The sequence below is a fragment of the Silene latifolia genome, chromosome Y, assembly GCF_048544455.1.
Source record: "Silene latifolia isolate original U9 population chromosome Y, ASM4854445v1, whole genome shotgun sequence".
In the NCBI taxonomy this organism is placed as follows: domain Eukaryota; kingdom Viridiplantae; phylum Streptophyta; class Magnoliopsida; order Caryophyllales; family Caryophyllaceae; genus Silene; species Silene latifolia.
The window spans coordinates 299,583,936-299,603,408 of record NC_133538.1 but is presented as its reverse complement, the minus strand read 5'-3'; the positions used below and the strand labels follow the sequence as shown (position 1 = coordinate 299,603,408).

Genomic DNA, 19,473 nt, shown 5'->3' with positions numbered 1-19,473 from the left:
CAGCTCACTTATCTCTCTATAACAAACTTCCTCATACTTTAGCTTACTTATCATCACCATTAATAGAGGTTCTACATTCTTTACAAAAATAAAAAAAATTTCACATGATGCAAAAAAAAAAAATAGTGAAATAAGAGAGCACCTAATAATTGTGAATCTATATAGTAGAATAGTAGGTATTATCTGACCCACGAAAGACCTCAATTTCTTCTTCCTATCTTTGTTATACTTTTATATGGCATGGCAACTTTTTTCTCTAGAAACATATTATGCATAATATAAGATCACTTGCAGTTCCTACCAACTCCATCATCTTTATATCATCTTTATCCTTCCATACTAGTTTTTATACTATAAATATTACTAACCAGCTTAAGAATACTTCACCAACAGTTCATATTCTTCTCATCATTCATTTCAAAGATGGCTAAGTCTATCAACTTTTTTTTTCTTTCTCTTCTTACATTAGCTCCTCTGTCTCTCCATGGAGAACAATGGCGGTCCCCTTTATCCGTCTTTCTATGATCATTCATGTCCTAAACTTCAAGAGATTGTTTGGTCTGTAGTCGCAAATGCGGTTGCTAAAGAACCGAGGATGGCTGCTTCTTTGCTTTTTTCCATGATTGCTTTGTCAAGGTATTAAATATAACTTTAATAAATCATGCATAACAATGGTATAGTTGTTGCATATTACCCGTCCTTGTTTCATGCTAACAACTTGTTGTAATCATACAACGTTTTTACAATAGATTCACTGTAAATAATTAATGGTGTGTATAATTTGTGGTGATTGCAGGGATGTGTGGACATGGGCCAGATATGGGCCACAGGCCGGTCTGCGGGCAAGAGCAACCTATCGGTCCATAGTCAGAGGCCACCTGCATGCCAAGACAATCTGTGGACATACAGCGATCTTTTAAAAGCCACACTCAGTGACGTAAAAATGCTTTCAACCGGATCGCTTTAGATTGGTCGGTTTCGTCTCGGTAAAGGTCTCGAAATGATGCAGAGATGTTCGGAGTCACCACCAAGCATTTGTGGGATGCTTGGAACCCATTCGAATCCACTTTATTCCTATGTCTACCAAGGCAAAAAGCGGTGTTTGACATAGGTACTAAAGATAAGGAATCGTCCCCCTTATAGCATTCTATGCCTAAAATGACTCTCGTGCGCCCTGGATAAGGCCATCCACTATCCAAAGGTTTTGAGTAAGGGGTGAGGGTACGTATTGGGAAGCCCTTTAATCGGACACCCAATCCCACCCGCGTTAGCGGCCTCTACTGATCAATCGTGGTTGCTTAAGTGCAAGAGTTGATAAAACGGTTTAAATGCATGAATGCACATCCAAATGTCTTAACCTAAGATATGAAGATTTTCTAAGTCGGTTTTTTATGCATGTACCAAGAAATTGGTGTCAAAGTTGGATTTAGATTGATTTGCATGTGAAAACGAAAATTAAACATCCATTTACCATATTCGGGTTATGGTGCTTAACATGATCGATTTATTTGAAAAAGTGTGTTTAAAGGATAAAGTGTAAAAACATAAACTTGTCAATCTGATCCGTCACGTATTTAGATTAACCATAATCGGGATCGTCTTAGACAAGTACTAAAATGGGACAGAACAGTGCCAGGCAGCCCCATTGGAGCGCGAGCCTATTGGCGAGAGAATGGGGCCTGTCCAGGTTTTGAAACATGAAAACATGCGACCTCTTGGGGCGCGAGCCATGAGTCGACCCAAGGGGCGTCTTCTGGTTGTTAAAAAGGTTATGAAAAAACCGTATTTTGTAATGAATGATTTGCAAGTATTGTTTGCATGCCTCGAAATAATTACAATTATGTTACTAATACTCGTTGTCGGATTTGCAAGTTTGAAAAGCATAATAAAATGTGTAAAAGGAAAATGTTTGATTTGAACTAATTATGTTAAGTTCAATTATTTGTAATTAGTCAAGTTAATCATCGTACTCGGATTAAACCGACATGGTATAAAGAACCAAGGATGATTTTGGATTATGACTAATATTTTTGCAAATGTAAAAAAATGAGAAAGATGCTAAGTAAAATAAAAGGGTGTTAAAACCCATTAAAATGTAATTAACCAATAATATCATCGAGTCACGGAATAAACCGGCATGGTATAAGGAACCAAGGATGATTATGATTTATGGTTAAAAAGTTTGTCATAAAATGGATTTGAAACATTTTAAATGGTAAAAATCGATTACAAATAAGAAATGAAATAAAGAGGAAAGGCGAGAACAAACATGTTTGAGTATGAACCGAGACCCACAAAAGGCGCGAGCCTCTTTGCATAGCAAAGGGCTTCTGTCTCAGGCCAAAAAAACTCGGTTTTGGCTCGTCTAACCTTTATTTGAATCGTGTCATGCATTGTTCATACATATAAACTCATAAAAATAGTAAAGACATGAAATAAATGATATATTTACACCCTAAAACTTATATGTATTGATGTTTGCGACGTAGACGACTTTAGAGACGGTTTTCTCGTTGTGACTGCTCGCGATCAAAGAAGTTTAAAAGAGTGCCTTAAAAAAGGATTTTGTTTTGAAAATATGTTGAAAATATGTTGTTGAAAAACATGTTGATTGATGAATTGAGTTGGTCAAATGGGTCGGTCGAATGCACGGCGATGGTACCAAACAAAATGTGTAAGGCTTGTGTTTACGATCGGTAGGTCGTAAACACGTGTCGATTTTGTGACTTAGGAAGTCGAGTCTAGAAGTTTAAGAGAGAGGTGAGGGGGCGGACACTCGCGTGAGTTTTTTGGTGTGTGAAGGGTGGTATTTATAGAGAAATGTGGGGAGGTAGGTCGGTTGAGTTTTCTTAGAGGCTAAGCAGACACCTGATTTAGGCGCGAGCTACCTTGTGATACAAATGGGTGTATTGTCCTTTTCAATTTGGACGTGGACTTTGCTTTATCCCTTGTTTGGTTGGTTTGATATGTGGTGTTTATATAATATGTCGTGTAACAATATGGGCATCTAATAAGATGATTTTGGTGTTACTTGGGGTAGGTATGTGTGCTTGACTCAGGTTTGACCCGTGTGAGTCGGGATTTGAATTTGGAGTCGGTTTTGGTCCGGTGTCAGTTTTGAGTCTAATTAGGGTCATTTTAATGGAAATGACATGATAAAGACATTCATGGCATTATTTTCGACATTCGAGATTTGGTTTGACTCAGGTTGACTCGAGTTGCGGGTTTCTGAGTCAGTTTTGGGTCCGAAGACGATTTTGACTCTAATTAACGTCATTTTAATGCAAATGAAGTTAGAAAACTTTTGAAATCATTTTTCATATCCAAGCAGTGCATTAAACCGTCTCATGTATAGCCAATCCATGCACGCATATCAAAAACACGTTATAGTCCAATCATCATCGGGTGGTTTTTGGAAGGTGCAGATACTGGGTATCTACAGAGCCCCCACTTTGACTGAGGCTTGGACAGGGCGAAAGTCAAAGTATGATCTCCAGGTCAATCTAACATTACAACCTGAAGACCATTGCGACGTCGAGGCGACTCAAAAGTGTTTTGAGCCAAGGACCTACCGTCGGAAAGGGCGACGTCGAGGCGACTCGTGGATTTGAGTCAAGGACCTGCCGTCAGGAACATTTTAGAGTCTGTCGACTTCCGATGCGGGTCGTTTAAAGTCCATTAGACTACGTATAAAGGCTCGCCACCCATAAGAAGGAGTCATACCTGAGGCATCTTTGGGATACGTCCTTGAATCTTTTGCGCGCAAAGGCTCACCAGCCGGTGTTGAAGGCAGTGCGTTTTGAGGCTCGCCAGCCATAGGAAGGAGTCATACCTGAGGCATCTTCGGGATATGTCCTTGAGTCGTATCTTGTGTGCGTGCAAAGGCTCACCAGCTGCGATAAGGAGTCGTACCCGAGGCATCTTCGGGATACGTCCTTGAGTTGTACCTTGTTTGCGGACAAAGGCTCGCCAGCTTGTGAAAATGAGTCATACCCGAGGCATCTTCAGGATACGTCCTTGAGTTGTATCTTGTTTTCGGACAAAGGCTCGCCAGCCATATGCGTTATAAGACTAGCCAGCCATCTATGATCGAATGATCGACTGTGGAAAATAGCATGTGTGACATCCATTTAAAAATCGGCACTCGCTGGGGAGTTAGAAACATCTCAGGACTCACCGGGGAAATGAGTTGCTGCTCAGTGGGAGGTAGTGTATGCCATGTAATCGGCGGGGTTAAAGCTCTTGGACTTGATGGGTCGCCGTTTGTTGGGAAGAACCCAGTACTCAATTGGAGTGAGTTTGTCTTCTCAAGATTACCTGCATGGTTAGTGACTACATAAAACCATAGTCTCATAGACAAACACGTTGAATGCAAGCATATAAGCACGTAAGTACATAAGCATATGAGCAGTTAGCATATAAGCAACTAGCACGTAGGAACATAGGCATGTGAGCAGTTAGCATATAAGCAACTATCATGTAATATCTCACGCGAAGGGAGATAGAAGTTTTGAATGTTGTGAAGCTTAAAGGAGAGTCTTGTTACTCGTAGATCTGTGATTTAATAGATTGGAGACACGTGGCTGTTGGGACACTGACTCACACAGACGCATACTGACAGACTGACAAATGGGCAGTCGTGAACGTGATGTCAACTCAGTATCGACACGACACGGGGGTGACTCTGACAGACTTTGCACATTTAAGTGCAACTCCTAGCCAAGAAAGGGTGATAACGCATATCAAATCCCTGGAGTAGAAGGTTCGCTCGGCTGGGGAACATGAATTGATTATCTTCTCCAGACATCTTTGCCTCCTTTTGCTTGTTTGAGATCCCTTCTCAAGGTATGATGATTCAGAGAGCGGAACCAAGACCTTGTCATCGTCCGAACCGAGCACTAGGCTATGGCCGTTTTTTTTTTTTGGACTGTAGTTGAGACTCGAAATATGTTTGAGGGTAAAGGATGGCTGGCGTCTTGAAAGAGAAGCCCCCAGAGTGAGAAGGTGGGAATTTGACAAAACAAGGAATGGGCGACGTCTTAAGGAAGAAGCCCCCAGCAGAGAGGTATGAGATTAATTTTCTGCAGCTGAGTGGGCTGGTTTTGAGGATTGATGTTGATGGTTGAGATTGAGATGGGTGCGCGGTTGTGTTCTTGTTAGAGGACTGCCTATGTATTCGCGTGTTTGCGAAAACAAACCAGATCCTAGTTCTGAGCTGGTTATTAAGAATTGAAAATTGGAATTGTTTTGAAAGGGATGTGCGGTTGTGCCCTTGTAATAGGACTGCCTACGTATTCGCGTGTGTGCGAAATCAAACCAGGTTATAGTTCTGAGTGTGTGTGCAATGGTTTGCAAATTGAAGGTTTGAAAATTGAATGTGTGTCGAGATGTGGTTCTGCCCTTGTAATAGGATTGCCTACGTATCACGTGATGTGAAATCAAACCAGATCGTAGTTCAGGGTGTGTGCCTAAGCGAGTTGTTAGGACCTTAAGGTGATTTTGAGGGGTATGATTGTGTCCTTGAAGGACTGCCTACGTATTCACGTGAAGTGAAATCAAACCAGATCGTAGTTCTAAACGTGTGCCTAAGCGAGATGTTAGGACCTTAAAGTGTGAGGGTCACGTCGGTAAATTCTGTTTGGTGACTCGAGAAATTGATTTGAGATAATTCCTCCTTGATCATGAATCGAAGAGGTGTAATTTGTGAAAATGTTCCTTATCATGTGAGCACACTAAAAAGTGGACCCGAAGGGTAGATTAGGTATGTCCCGTTCTCGGTAGCAAAGCATTCGAAGACTCCGTATCTGGGTCAGGGAGAAAATGGCTTCGACATTATGAATGTGGAGCTTGGTAATAATAGGTTTTTTTTACAGATAAATATCTTGAGTTGAGGGTCACGACGATGAATTCCGTTTGGTGACTCGAAAGTTGATTGGAGAGAAATACCTCTTGATCATGAATCGAAGAGGCATAGTTTGTGAAAATGTTTCTTGTTACGTGAGCACACTAAAAAGTGGACTCTAAGAATGAAATGGGCATGTCCCGTTCCAGGGGGCAATGTTTTTTGAAGACTACGTATCTGGGTCAGCGTGAAAATGGCTTTGACATTATGGAATGTGGAGCCTGGTAATAATAGGTTTGTTTGACAAATAAAAATCCGAAGTTTGTATTTCGTGGTGTTTAGGCCGTTGGGTTACGGCTTGTAATGTGGTGCAGAATGGGGTCTCAAGCTTGATGTGGCTCGAGCACGAAATGGTTGGTAAATAGTGTGGGATCAGAATCCCATGTCTGGACCTTAAAGGTTAAGGTGTGATATTACGAGCTTGAGGGAAATCCTCATAAGCCTAGATAGGTCTCCCTGTAGCAGTCTCCAGAAGGACTTAGGGGTGAAGCAGTTTTGATTATGATCTTGAGGGGAATCCCCAGGATCCTATAGTCTCTAGAAGGACTTAAGGGTGAAGCAGTGTTGGTTTTGTTGTTAGTTGACGAGTCTTGAACTCTTATTTTAGCTATTTGACATTAGGTTTTGGTATTTGTGTTTTGTACTTGTTGATCCCGGAGTTTGGAGGGAAGAAACGTTGGTCATGGGCTTTGGACTTGTCGGTCCTAGACTTGGTGTTTTGGACTGACTTGTTTGGTGTTTTTGACTTGTCGGTCCGGGATTTGGTGTGTTGGACTCGTTGGTCCTGGGTTTTGGACTTGTTGGTCCTCGACTTGGTATTTTGTACTCACTTGTCCAGGATTTTGCGTGTTGAATGTTTTCTTTGGATTTTGGCCTTTTTGAGAAAAGGGTTTCAATCTTGTTTTTTTTTATTTTGGCTTGGGTCTTGGCCTTGACGTTGGGTGAGTAGCCTTTGTCTTTGACTTTTGCTTTGAGTGAATTAACTTTGGTTTTTGCTTTGACTTTGGCTTTGGCTTTGGCCTTGAGTGAATTGCTTTTGGCTTTGGTTTTTGCTTTAGCCTTGAGCTTTGGCTTTAGGTGAATGGATATTGGCTTAGGCCTTTGATTTTGGCCTTTGGCTTTGACTTTTGGTGAATGGCTATTGTCTTGGGCCTTTGATTTTGGCATTTTGCTTTGGCTTCGGGTGAATGGCTATTGGCTTAGGCTTTTGATTTTGGCCTTTCGCTTTGGCTTTGGGTGAATGGATATTGGCTTGGGCCATTGATTTTCGCCTTTTGCTTTGTTTTTGCTTTGGATATATTGGTTTATTTCCGTCCTTCGTTCGAGGAAGGTAGAGGTGCAGACGGGGATGTACCCGTCGGTGAGAGGTTGATATTTGGTGATGGGATGATCTTGTGGGGAATGGCCTTGCCTTCCGTCATTGATCATGAACAAGGAGATGTTCTGGTTTGTTATATGGGTTCGTCGTAGAATCCCTCTGATAAGAGCTCATTCTAGATCGGGTGCTAATGAAAGGTTTCTATTGCCAGACATGGAATAGGTAAAGAAAATGGACACGAAGTTTCGAATCCTCTGCTTACTCGGTACGGAACGTCACTCGAGTGTATTCACATGAATTGGAATGTTGTTTGTTTTAAATCAATTCTCAAATCAATTCTCGTTGTCAACGGGAAATGGTAAAGGGAAGAATATATGATGGTTGAAAATCGTGCTTTTATTTATATAAATAAGAGGTTAGCACAGACTCAATGAATACATGTGACTCATGGGGACAGCCCCCAGTTTGTCACTTAGGAATAAAAGGGCAGACACTAAGATGGATATGAGAGAGCCTAAGACTCGGACTCGGACTTCGACTCGATCTTAGTTACAAACTCCTAATCATCACTTTCCTCCTAGAAGATCTCCTTCGCGGCATCCAGTGGCTTGAATGTCTGGTCTTGAGCATTGACCCACTTGAGCACTTCACTCTCGTTGTTTGGGATGATATGAGGACAATAGTCGATGAGGGTTTCATCCCCTTGCAGAAAAAGATGTTCATTAGGGTTGTCTTCATCACTTGGTTGGCATAGGGATGAAGCCATCAGTTCATGATTGTCGATCATATCTTGAATAACATGTTTCAATTTGAAGCATGTTTTAGTGTCATGACCTTTTCCTTGATGATATTGGCAATAGGCATTGCCGTCCCAGAATCGGGTTTTCCTCTGTTCAGACGGGTCCGGAGTGGGCCCAATTGGTTGTAGCTTCCCTTCAGTCATAAGCTTTTGGAGAGCTGCGGCATAGGTTGTGTTGAGGTTGGTGAATGTCCTTTGAGAACGTTCAACCTTGTTGTTTGACTTGAGTCATCCATGAGGATTGTCTTGACTGAGAGGTGCGACTATGATTTTGCCAGCTTCAATCATATCTTAAATGGCATGCCTGAGTTTGAAACAGGTTTCAGTGTCATGGCTCTTGCCTTGATGGTATTGGCAATAGGCATTACCATCCCAGGATCGAGCTCTTTTGTGTTCGGGTTTGTCCGGAGTCGGGCCAATGGGTTGGAGCATTCCTTCTGAAGCAAGTATCTCCAGAGCGGTGCCATATGTTATTCCTAGATCTGTGAATACCCTTTGATGTTTTCCCATGGTTCCAACATTGGTGTTTTTGGGGATGTTTTTGTGAGTTTTGTTTTTGTTTTTGTCAATCCTGAGCGGAAGCAGGATTGGGTTGTTGTTGATGGGAAGTTTTTGGGATGTTGCTTGATATTTTGAAAGGGTATTTGGCGAGACAATTTCATGTTCTTTTTTGGTGGGTTCATGGGTGTGCGAACCATTAGATGACTCCTCATTTTCAATAGCTGTTGGTTGGTGAATAAAGGTTTGGTCTTCTCCTTGATGGTTAAGTTCATTTTTGGTACTACCAAACCTCTTCTCCAAATTAGCTAACCGAGTGTTCAAATCATCGATAGCCACTTGCAGCTTTGAGAATATGTTGTTGATAGAGACGGGGAGCATAATTATAGCACTTTGTATGCCATCTTCATCAATTTCATGAATTTTCTCATCATCCGGAGAGAGGAGGTGAGAGCAGTTTAGGAAAGATTCTTGACTGTGTCCAATTGGGTTTTCTGGGGGGCTGTTTTTGTTGTTTGTTAAGGGAGGTAATGGTAATTTTCCCTTTTCGATCATATCAACGATGGCACCTTTTAGAGGGAGACACATCTCGGTGTCATGTCCGCGACCTTGGTGACATTAACAAAACAGGTTTCTATCCCATCTTCGACCTCGCTTGTTTGGTAGAGGGTCCGGAGTTGGGCCAATTGGTTTGAGCTTTCCTTTGGAGATTAGCCTTTCCAAGGCAGTGGCATAAGGCATACCCAAATCAGGGAAGGACCTATGAGGTCATCTGGTTTTGGAAGCCTTCCAACTAGGGTTGGTTTTGTCGTTGGCATATAGTCGGCTTTCAAGTAGCTTAACCCTTTGCTCAATATCAGAAGAGGGAAAATTCCCGGTTATCATCTTGTCCTCAACTTAGGAGAGACGAGTGCTCAAGTTTAACGCGGTAGCTAGGAGTCGAAGGACCATGTTGTTGGTTTCGGCAGGAGTCATGGCGGACGAAGGTTGACCAGCTTCTTGAGTTCCTTGTTGACGATCGATGGCACCCAAGGGATTCCTATCTGACATAACGATAGGCGTTATAACTTGTCTTGGCAAGGTATTGCACAAACAAAGGCAAGTAAGACACATATGTAAAAAAGGCAGTTATATCGTGAAGACACGACGGTGTGACCAGGTTAGAAGTTCATTAAAGATCGTGAATGACCTCTTGTGTTTGAACTCTTGGTGCATGACTTTGAAATTAGACTCGAGTGTCACCTTTGGCATAGTGATGCCTAGACGGATGACTTCTGACGAGATTTGGAGGTTTGTTGCTGACGTGTCGTCGTTGGACAAGACATGTGACAAAATTTGACCTTTGACCCGTAATGTAAGGGAAATGGGGGTTTAAAACCTGACAGGTTTTGACTCTGCTAATGTCATTTGAAGATGTCTCGACAATTAGGCGACACGACCTAGACCAGAAGATAGGTACTAACTTCGGCAGAGACTCGACGTCATCAAGACGACTTGACTTGAAATCGACTGGACTCTAATCGACTCGAGGCTGAATCGGAAAGGTGGACTGAAATTTTCAAAAATAGAAATTTTCAAAAAGGTTCATTTGTCGTTTTATGGACGGTTTCCGAAGAATAGGGATCTCTGAAAGTTGATCAGTTGAAGAGTTGTCTTAAGTTTGTTTTCAAAAGACGGTTTGAGCTTGAGTTTGCGGCGGCTCTGAAAACAATTTATTGTTTCCGAAGACGGTTTTTGAAATTCCAAATCACGGATTTGAAAATCGAGAATTGAAGAATTTGGAATTGTCATCACAATGGCCATGAAAACGGTTAAATTTATTTTCAAAGAATTTGAATTTGGGTTGAAAATTTGAAAACGGTTAAATCTATTTTCAAAGATTTGATTTTGATTTGAAACTTGAAAACGGTTAAATTTGTTTTCAAAGATTTGATTTCGGATTGAAATTTGAAAACGGTTAAATTTGTTTTCAAAGGTTTGATTTGAAATTTGAAAACGGTTACATTTGTTTTCAAAGGGTTTGAAGTTGGATTTGAAATTTGAAAACGGTTAGATTTATTTTCAAAGATTTGAAATTTGAAAACGGTTAAATTTGTCTCCAAAGGGTTTGGAGTTGGATTTGAAATTTGAAAACGGTTAGATTTGTTTTCAAAGATTTGAAATTTGATTTGAAATCTGAAAACGCTTAAATTTGTTTTCAAAGATTTGATTTTTAAATTGAAATTTGAAAACGGTTAAATTCGTTTTCAAACGATTTGAAATTGGAAAGTATGAGGATTGAGTTCGTCATTACGACGAGTTAGAAACCGTTTTAACCTTTGAAAGACGGTATGCAAATCAAAAATTGTGAGAATTGAAATCGTCATTACGACGGCTTTGTAAAGCCAAATTTGATTTCGAAAAAGAGATTTGAAATTTGGAAAGTTGCACGGGTTGAAATCGTCATTACGAAGATTTGAAAAACGTTTTTGTTTGAAAACTGATTTCAAATTTTGAAAATACGCGGGTACAATTCGTCATTACGACGGCGTAAAAAGGCTGCTTTGAGAATGCAACGATCGGCGAGGGACCGAGGTTTAAAACGGTCATTATGACGACGTAAAAGAGTATTTTGAAATGTTTAGTGAAAACCAAGGTTTGAAATCGTCGTTACAACGACGTGATAGATGTGCGTTTGAAATGGTTATAAATACCGGTTTTTGAAATGGCCATTACGACGACGTAAAAAGGGCATTTGAAATAGTTATAAAAACCGGGTTTTCAAATGGCCATTATAACGACATAAAAAGCTGTTTTAAAACGGTTGTAAAAAAAACCGGGTCTGAAAATCGTCATTACGACGGTCTAAAAGGTGTGCAACGGTCGGCGAAAGACCAAGGTTTGAAACGGCCATTATAACGGCGCAAAATGTGTTTTTGAAACGGTTGTAGAAAACCGGTTTTGAAAGTCGTCATTCGTACGACGTAAAAAGGGTTTGCAACGATCGGCGAAAGACCGAGGTTTGAAATGGCCATTATAATGGCGCAAAAGGGTGTTTTGAAAGTTTGAAATGACACGGAAGGACTTATGATCACATAGCACATAAGCACTCACAGTTTCATTATATTATGCATTATACTGACACGGGTTTTGGCTTAAGAGGGTGGGTTACACACCAAGCAATCAAACTCCGATTTGCGAGAGGGATAACAATCCAAACAAAATGTGTAAGCAGAGTACCCTAGCCCTGTGCTTGAAGGAGATGAAAGCTCTTTGACGAAACAGAAATGTGTATCGTCAACGGCATGCTTGACTCAATCGGGATTCGAAACGTGGGGATGAGAAAACTCATGCCGACGAGAGGAGCCAATTGGTCGAAAAGGGTTAGGTTGTGGGTCCAGACAAGGAACCCGACTTATGACCGTAATATCAATTAATGCACTTTAACCACTACCTCGTTCAAGTTTCACCTCTAAGGATCACAAAGACACAAGTGTCCTAGTTTTCCCCAGCGGAGTCGCCAAATTGTGGACATGGGCCACAGGCCGGTCTGCGGACAAGAGCCACCAACCGGTCCGTAGTCATGGGCCACCAACACGCCAAGCCAATCTGTGGACATACAGCGGTCCTTTGAAAGCCACGCTCGGTGACGTAAAAACGCTTTCGACCGGATCGCTTTAGATCGGTCGGTTTCGTCTCGGTAAAGGTCTCGAAACGATACAGAGATGTTCGGAGTCGCCACCAAGCATTTTTGGGATGCTTGGAACCCATTCAAATCCACTTTATACCTAGGTTATCCAAGGCAAAAAGCGGTGTTTGACATAGGTACTAAAGATAAGGAATCGTCCCCCTTTTAGCATTCTATGCCTAAAATGACTCTCGTGCGCCCTGGATAAGGTCATCCACTATCCAAAGGTTCTGAGTAAGGGGTGAGGGTACGTATTGGGAAGCCCTTTAATCGAACACCCAATCTCGCCCGCGTTAGCGGCCTCTACTGATCGATCGCGGTTGCTAAAGTGCAAGAGTTGATAAAACGGTTTAAATGCATGAATGCGCATCCAAATGTCTTAACCTAACATGTGAAGATTTCTTAAGTCGGTTGTTTATGCATGTACCAAGAAATTGGTGTCAAAGTTGGATTTAGATTGATTTGCATGTGAAAACGAAAATTAAACATCCATTTACCAAATTCGGGTTATGGTGCTTAACACGATCCATTTATTTGAAAAAGTGTGTTTAAAGGATAAAGTGTAAAAACATAAACTTGTCAATCTGATCCGTCATATATTTGAATTAACCATAATCGGAATCGTCCTAGACAAGTACTAAAACGGGACAGAACAGTGTCAGGCAGCCCATTGGGGCGCGAGCCTATTGGCGAGAGAATGGGGCCTGTTCAGGTTTTGAAACATGAAAACAGACGACCTCTTGGGGCGCGAGCCATGAGTTGACTCAAGGGGCGTCTTCTAGTTGTTAAAAAGGTTATGAAAAAACCGTATGTTTTAATGAATAGTTTGCAAGTATTGTTCGCATGCCTCGGAATAATTACTATTATGTTAGTAATACTCGTTGTCGGATTTGCAAGTTTGAAAAGCATAATTAAATGTGTAAAAGGAAAATGTTTGATTTGAACTAGTTACGTTAAGTTCAATTATTTGTAATTAGTCAAGTTAATCATCGTACTCGGATTAAACCGACATGGTATAAAGAACCAAGGATGATTTTGGATTATGACTAATATGTTTGCAAATGTAAATAAATGAGAAAGATGTTAAGTAAAATAAAAGGGTGTTAAAATACCCATTAAAATGTAATTAACCAACAATATCATCGAGTCACGAAATAAACCGTCATGGTATAAGGAACCAAGGATGATTTTGATTTATGGTTAAAAAGTTTGTCATAAAAATGATTTGGAACATTTGAAATGGTAAAAACCGATTACAAATAAGAAAATAAATAAAGAGGAAAGGCGAGAACAAACACGTTTGAGTCTGACCCGAGACCCACAAGAGGCGCGAGCCTCTTTGCATAGCAAAGGGCTTCTGTCTCGGGCCAAAACTCGGTTTTGGCTCGTTTAACCTATATTTGAATCGTGTCATGCATTGTTCATGCATATAAACTCATAAAAACAGTAAAGACATGAAATAAATGAGATATTACACCCTCAAACTTATGTGTATTGATGTTTGCGACGTAGGCGACTTTAGAGACGGTTTTCTCGTTGTGATTACTCGCAATCAAAGAAGTTTAAAAGAGTGCCTTAAAAAAGGATTTTGTTTTGAAAATATGTTGAAAATATGTTGTTGAAAAACATGTTGATTGATGAATTGAGTTGGTCAAATGGGTCGGTCGAATGCACGGCGACGGTACGAAACAAAATGTGTAAGGCTTGTGTCTACGATCGGTAGGTCGGAAACACGTGTCGATTTTATGACTTAAGAAGTCGAGTCTAGAAGTTTAAGAGAGAGGTGAGGGGGCGGACACTCCCGTGAGTTTTTTGGTGTGTGAAGGGTGGTATTTATGGAGAAATGTGAGGAGGTAGGTCGGTTGAGTTTGCTTAGAGGCTAAGCAGACACCTGCTTTAGTCGGGATTTGAATTTGGAGTCAATTTTGGCCCGGTGTCAGTTTTGACTATAATTAGGGTCATTTTAATGGAAATGACATGATAAAGACATTCACGGCATTATTTTCGACATTCCAGATTTGGTTTGACTCGGGTTGACACAGGTTGACTCGAGTTGCGGGTTTGTGAGTCGGTTTTGGGTCCGAAGACGATTTTGACTCTAATTAGGGCCATTTTAATGCAAATGAAGTTAGAAAACTTTTGAAATCATTTTTCATATCCTAGTAGTGCGTTAAACCGTCTCATGTATAGCCAATCCACGCACGCATATCTAAAACACGTTATAGTCCGATCATCATCGGGTGGTTTTTGGAAGGTGCAGATACTGGGTATCTACAGGATGTGATGCCTCTGTTTTGCTAGACAGTAGTGGTACCATAATTAGTGAGAAGAGATCGAACCCTAACAGAAACTCGGCTAGAGGGTTTGAGGTCATTGACGCAATCAAGGCTGCAGTGGAGAAAGAATGCCCTGGGACTGTCTCTTGTGCTGATATCTTAACTTTGGCTGCTAGACTCCACTCTTTTTGTAAGTACCTATGCCTATTATAACACTTACGACTATAATATTATACCATCTTACACGAATTACTGTCGGTAGCATATGATCTCTTAGTCTACGATTATATAATTGAACACTCATAAATTACTATGATATATATGTAGGCTGGTGGACCGAATTGGGTGGTTCAACTTGGAAGGAGGGACTCTATAGATGCAAGCTTGAGTGGGTCTAACAACAACATTCTGGCTCCTAACAATACTTTCCAAACCATTCTTACCAAGTTCAAGCTTAAGGGGCTCGACATCGTTGATCTTGTTGCACTTTCAGGTTACTTTGCTAATGTATATACAGGGGCTTACTAATAAGAAACTGAAAACACATTAATAATAAGCTTAAAAGAGGTAATCAACTTTAAGTTGTGTGAAAGGCATGTACAGGGGTTGAGACTATAGGTGATTCAAGGTGAACCAGTTTCAGGCAACGGCTATACAACCAAAGTGGCAACGGCCAACCAGAAAACACCCTAAACTAGGCCTACGCTACTCAGTTACGCACCCAGTGCCCACAGTCTGGTGGTGACCAGAACCTATTTGTGCTAGACTTTGTAACCCCTGATGTTGGGTTTGTGCCTTGATTCTGTTAGTCACCGCTTCGAATGACTATGCGGGGGTGTCATTCTGTATTAGGTCTTAGAGAGTATTATATAATCTCTCTAAGCCTCTACCTAGCAGTCATGCTTATCATACCATCTGAATCTGTAATCTGAAAACTCCTCACATATCAATAAAACTCTCTCTCTTCTGCCCTGTGGACGTAGCTAACACACCGTTAGTGAACCACGTAAATTTGTGCTATTGTCTTTTATTGTTCTTTAGTTGTTCTTTCTTGCTTCTGTTATAACAAACTAGTATCAGAGCCTTCGTGTTCCTGACCAGCGAGAAAGATGTCGGCGATGAACATAAAGATCGATCTCTTTACTGGGAGAAACAGTTTTAGTTTATGGCATATCAAGATGCAGGCTCTGTTAAAGCAGCAGGGGTTGTAGGCGCCGCTTTCAGAAAAAAAGACGGAAGGCGCAACTGCTACTATTGACGCTGCTACCGCTGAGATGGCTAGTCTGGAGGAGAAGGCACATTCAACGATTATATTGTGTCTTGCTGATGATATCATCACTGAAATCGCGGAGGAAACTTCTGTCGTGTGTCTGTGGAAAAAGCTTGAGAGTCTTTATATGATCAAGTCTTTGACCAATAAGTTGCTTCTGAAGCAACGTCTGTTCAGTCTGAGAATGCAGGAAGGTACGCCTCTTCGAGATCATTTAGATCAGTTAAACACAATTTTACTTGAACTGCGTAATATTGATGTTAAGGTAGAAGACGAGGATGCCGCATTAATTCTGTTAGTTTCTTTACCGTTGTCGTATGAGAATTTCGTACAGTCTTTTATTGTGGGTAAAGATACTGTGTCTCTAGAAGATGATAGGTCGTCTCTTCATACTAGAGAATTGTGCCATAAGGCGGCTGGTACAGGTACAGACAATCAGGCTACAGGTTTAGTAGCCCGCGGGAGCTATGGACACGGAAATTCGGGGAAGAAAAAGTATAAGAAGCCTTCTTATTCGGGTTCTTCTAATTCTGCTGGTACTTCTGTTTCTAAGGGTCCTAAACCTACTGATTTTTGTAATTACTGTAAAGGAAAGATGCATTGGAAATTAGATTGCCCCAAGAAAGATAAACAGAACAAGTCTGGTATGGCTACTGCTAGTGTAGCAAATGCAGATTCCGAGGAAGATGATTATGCTCTAGTTACTGATAGGGTCACGCATCACACTGATGTGTGGATTCTAGATTCTGGAGCATCTTACCATATATGTCCATGCAGAGAGTGGTTTACAACTTATGAACAGATAGATGAAGGCACTATTTCTATGGCCAACAGTGTTGTTTGTAGGATAGTTGGAATAGGCTCAGCCAGGGTAAGGACACATGATGGTAAATTCTGCACATTAAAAGAAGTTAGACATGTTCCACTGATGACAAAGAATTTGATCTCCTTAAGTACATTAGACAGTAAGGGTTTCAGTTTTCAAGGTGTAGATGGAGCTCTGAACGTCTGCATAGGTTCGAATGTGGTTCTGAGAGGTATCAAGCATGGTACTCTATATTATCTTCAGGGATCTACTCTGTTAGGTTCTATTGCTGTTGCATCCTCAGATGTTGATAAAGAAGATTTGACTAAGTTGTGGCATATGAGGCTTGGTCATATGAGTAAAAGGGGAATGCAGACTCTGTCAAAAGAAGATCTTCTGTGTGGTCACAAGGTCAAGAATCTGGATTTCTGTGAGCATTGTGTATTTGGAAAGCTACATCGCAGCAAGTTTCCTAAAACAATGCATATGACCAAGGGCACACTTGATTACATCCATTCTGATTGTTGGGGTCCTTCTAAAGTGGAGTCTTTGGGAGGTCACAGGTATTTTGTGTCAATTATTGATGATTATTCAAGGAGACTTGGATTTATTTGATGAAGGACAAAAACGAAGCCTTCACTCACTTTAAGTAGTGGAAGGCATTAATGGAGAATCAAACTGGGAAGAAGGTCAAGAGGCTGCGAACTGGTAACGGCCTAGAGTTTTGTTGTTCTGAGTTCGATGAGTTCTACAAGAATAAAGGGAGTGCTAGACATCGTACAGTTCGAGATACACCTCAGCAAAATGGTGCAACTGAGCGAATGAACCCGATACTTCTGGAGAGGGCAAGGTGCATGCTCTCTAATGCTGGACTAACAAGAAGATTCTGGGCAGAAGCAGTTAGTACAGCATGCTATCTGATAAATTGGGGACCTCACACGAGTCTGAATCTCAAAAGCCCATTTGAGATGTGGTTTGGTAAGTCTGCTGACTATTCTATTTTAAGAGCTTTTGATAGTACTGCTTATTATCATGTTAGTGAGGGCAAGCTTGAGCCACGAGCTAAAAGGGGAGTATTCATGGGCTATGGGGATGGTGTCAAAGGATACCGCATCTGGTCTCCATCTGAGGGTAGGGTTATTTTGAGTAGAAATGTTGTCTTTGATGAAAATTCTATGGTTAATCCTACTGTGAACTCTATTACTTTGTCAAATAGTAGTAGTAGTGTTGATAAACAGGTGGAGCAGCAAGACACTCTTGATGAGAGTGTACCACATGAAGAAGATAAACCACTATAGCTCGAATCCGAATCCGAATCTGTACCATCAGGTTCTTTATTACCAGTTCCGAATCAGCAGAGTTTGGTCCTTAAGCGGTCAATCAGGCCTAATTTTGGTAAACCTCCGAATAGATTTGGTTTTGAAGATATGGTGGGTTATGCACTTCAGGTTGCTGAGGAGGTGGATCCTGACTTACATGAGCCATAACCTTTCAAAGAAGCAGCTACTTGTTTTGAATCTGCCCAATGGTGCCATGGGAGATGAGATGGACTCACTTCAAAAGAATTAGACCTGGGAATTATCCAAGAAGCCTCAAGGCAGAAAGATTGTTACTTGTAAATGGGTCTTCAAGAAGAAAGAAGGAGAAACTGTTGCTGAGGGTATAAGGTATAAAGCTCGATTGGTAGCTCATGGGTTCAGTCGGAAAGAGGGGGTAGACTACAATGAGATTTTTTCACCAGTGTTCAGACATACTTCCATCAGAGTGTTACTAGCAATAGATGCACATCCGGATTTAGAACTCGAACAGCTAGATGTGAAGACAACTTTCCTACGTGGAGAGTTGTAAGAAGAGATATACATGACTCAACCGGACGGTTTCCAGATTCCGAGTAAAGAAGACTACGTTTGTAAACTGAAGAAGTCCTTATATGGGCTAAAACAATCACCGAGGCAGTGGTATAAAAGGTTCGACAGCTACATGTTAAAAATTGGCTACAATAGGAGTCCGTATGATTGTTGTGTTTATTTCAACAAGGTGAAGAATGAGTCTCTCATTTATCTGATCCTATATGTAGACGATATGTTGATACCTGCAGAGAGCAAATCTGATGTTCAGAAATTAAAGGGTCTTCTCAGTGCTGAGTTTGAGATGAAAGATTTGGGTGCAGCAAGAAAAATTCTGGAAATGGAGATCTACAGGGATATGAGCAAGAAGAAGCTTTTCTTATCTCAGAAAGGCTATATTCATAAGGTACTTTCAAGATTTGGCATGTCTACTGCTAAATCCATAAATACTTCTAGTACATCAAATGCACATTTGTCTATTGCTTTTACACCCAAATCAGCGGAAGAAAGGGAGTACATGTCCCGAGTTCCGTACGCTAGTGCAGTGGGTAGCTTGATGTATGTTATGGTCTGCACTAGACCTGATCTAGCGCAGTCAGTCAGTGTGGTGATCCAGGTAAAGAGCACTAGCAAGCTGTGAAGAGAATTTTTCGGTAAATTAAGGGTACATCTGATGTTGGTCTCATTTATGGAGGTGATAGAGAGTTCCTTGTGTCAGGGTACTCATATTCTGATTATGCAGGAGATATTGACAGCAGATGATCAACGACTGGTTATGTTTTCACTCTTAGTGGTTCAGTCGTCAGTTGGAAGGCTACATTACAACCTACAGTTACTTTGTCTACAACTGAAACAGGGTATATGGCCTTGAGTGCAGCAGCTAAAGAGGGTATCTGGTTAAAAGGGTTGGTCAGTGATCTATGTCTATATCAGGAGCAAGCTATTGTACTCTATGACAATCTTAGTGCAATATGCTTGGCTAAAGATCAAGTCCATCATGAGAGGACTAAGCATATAGATGTGAGATATCACTTTCTGAGAAATGAGAAGAGGATTAAGATGAACAAAGTGGGTACGGCTGATAACCCAGC

General features: G+C 41.1%; 1 pseudogene; it reads left to right on the top strand.

Annotated features, from left to right (window-relative positions):
* Positions 1-423: 423 nt before the first annotated feature.
* The window catches only part of LOC141626683 (peroxidase 72-like), a 32,146-nt pseudogene continuing 13,096 nt past the window's right edge, over positions 424-19,473 (top strand).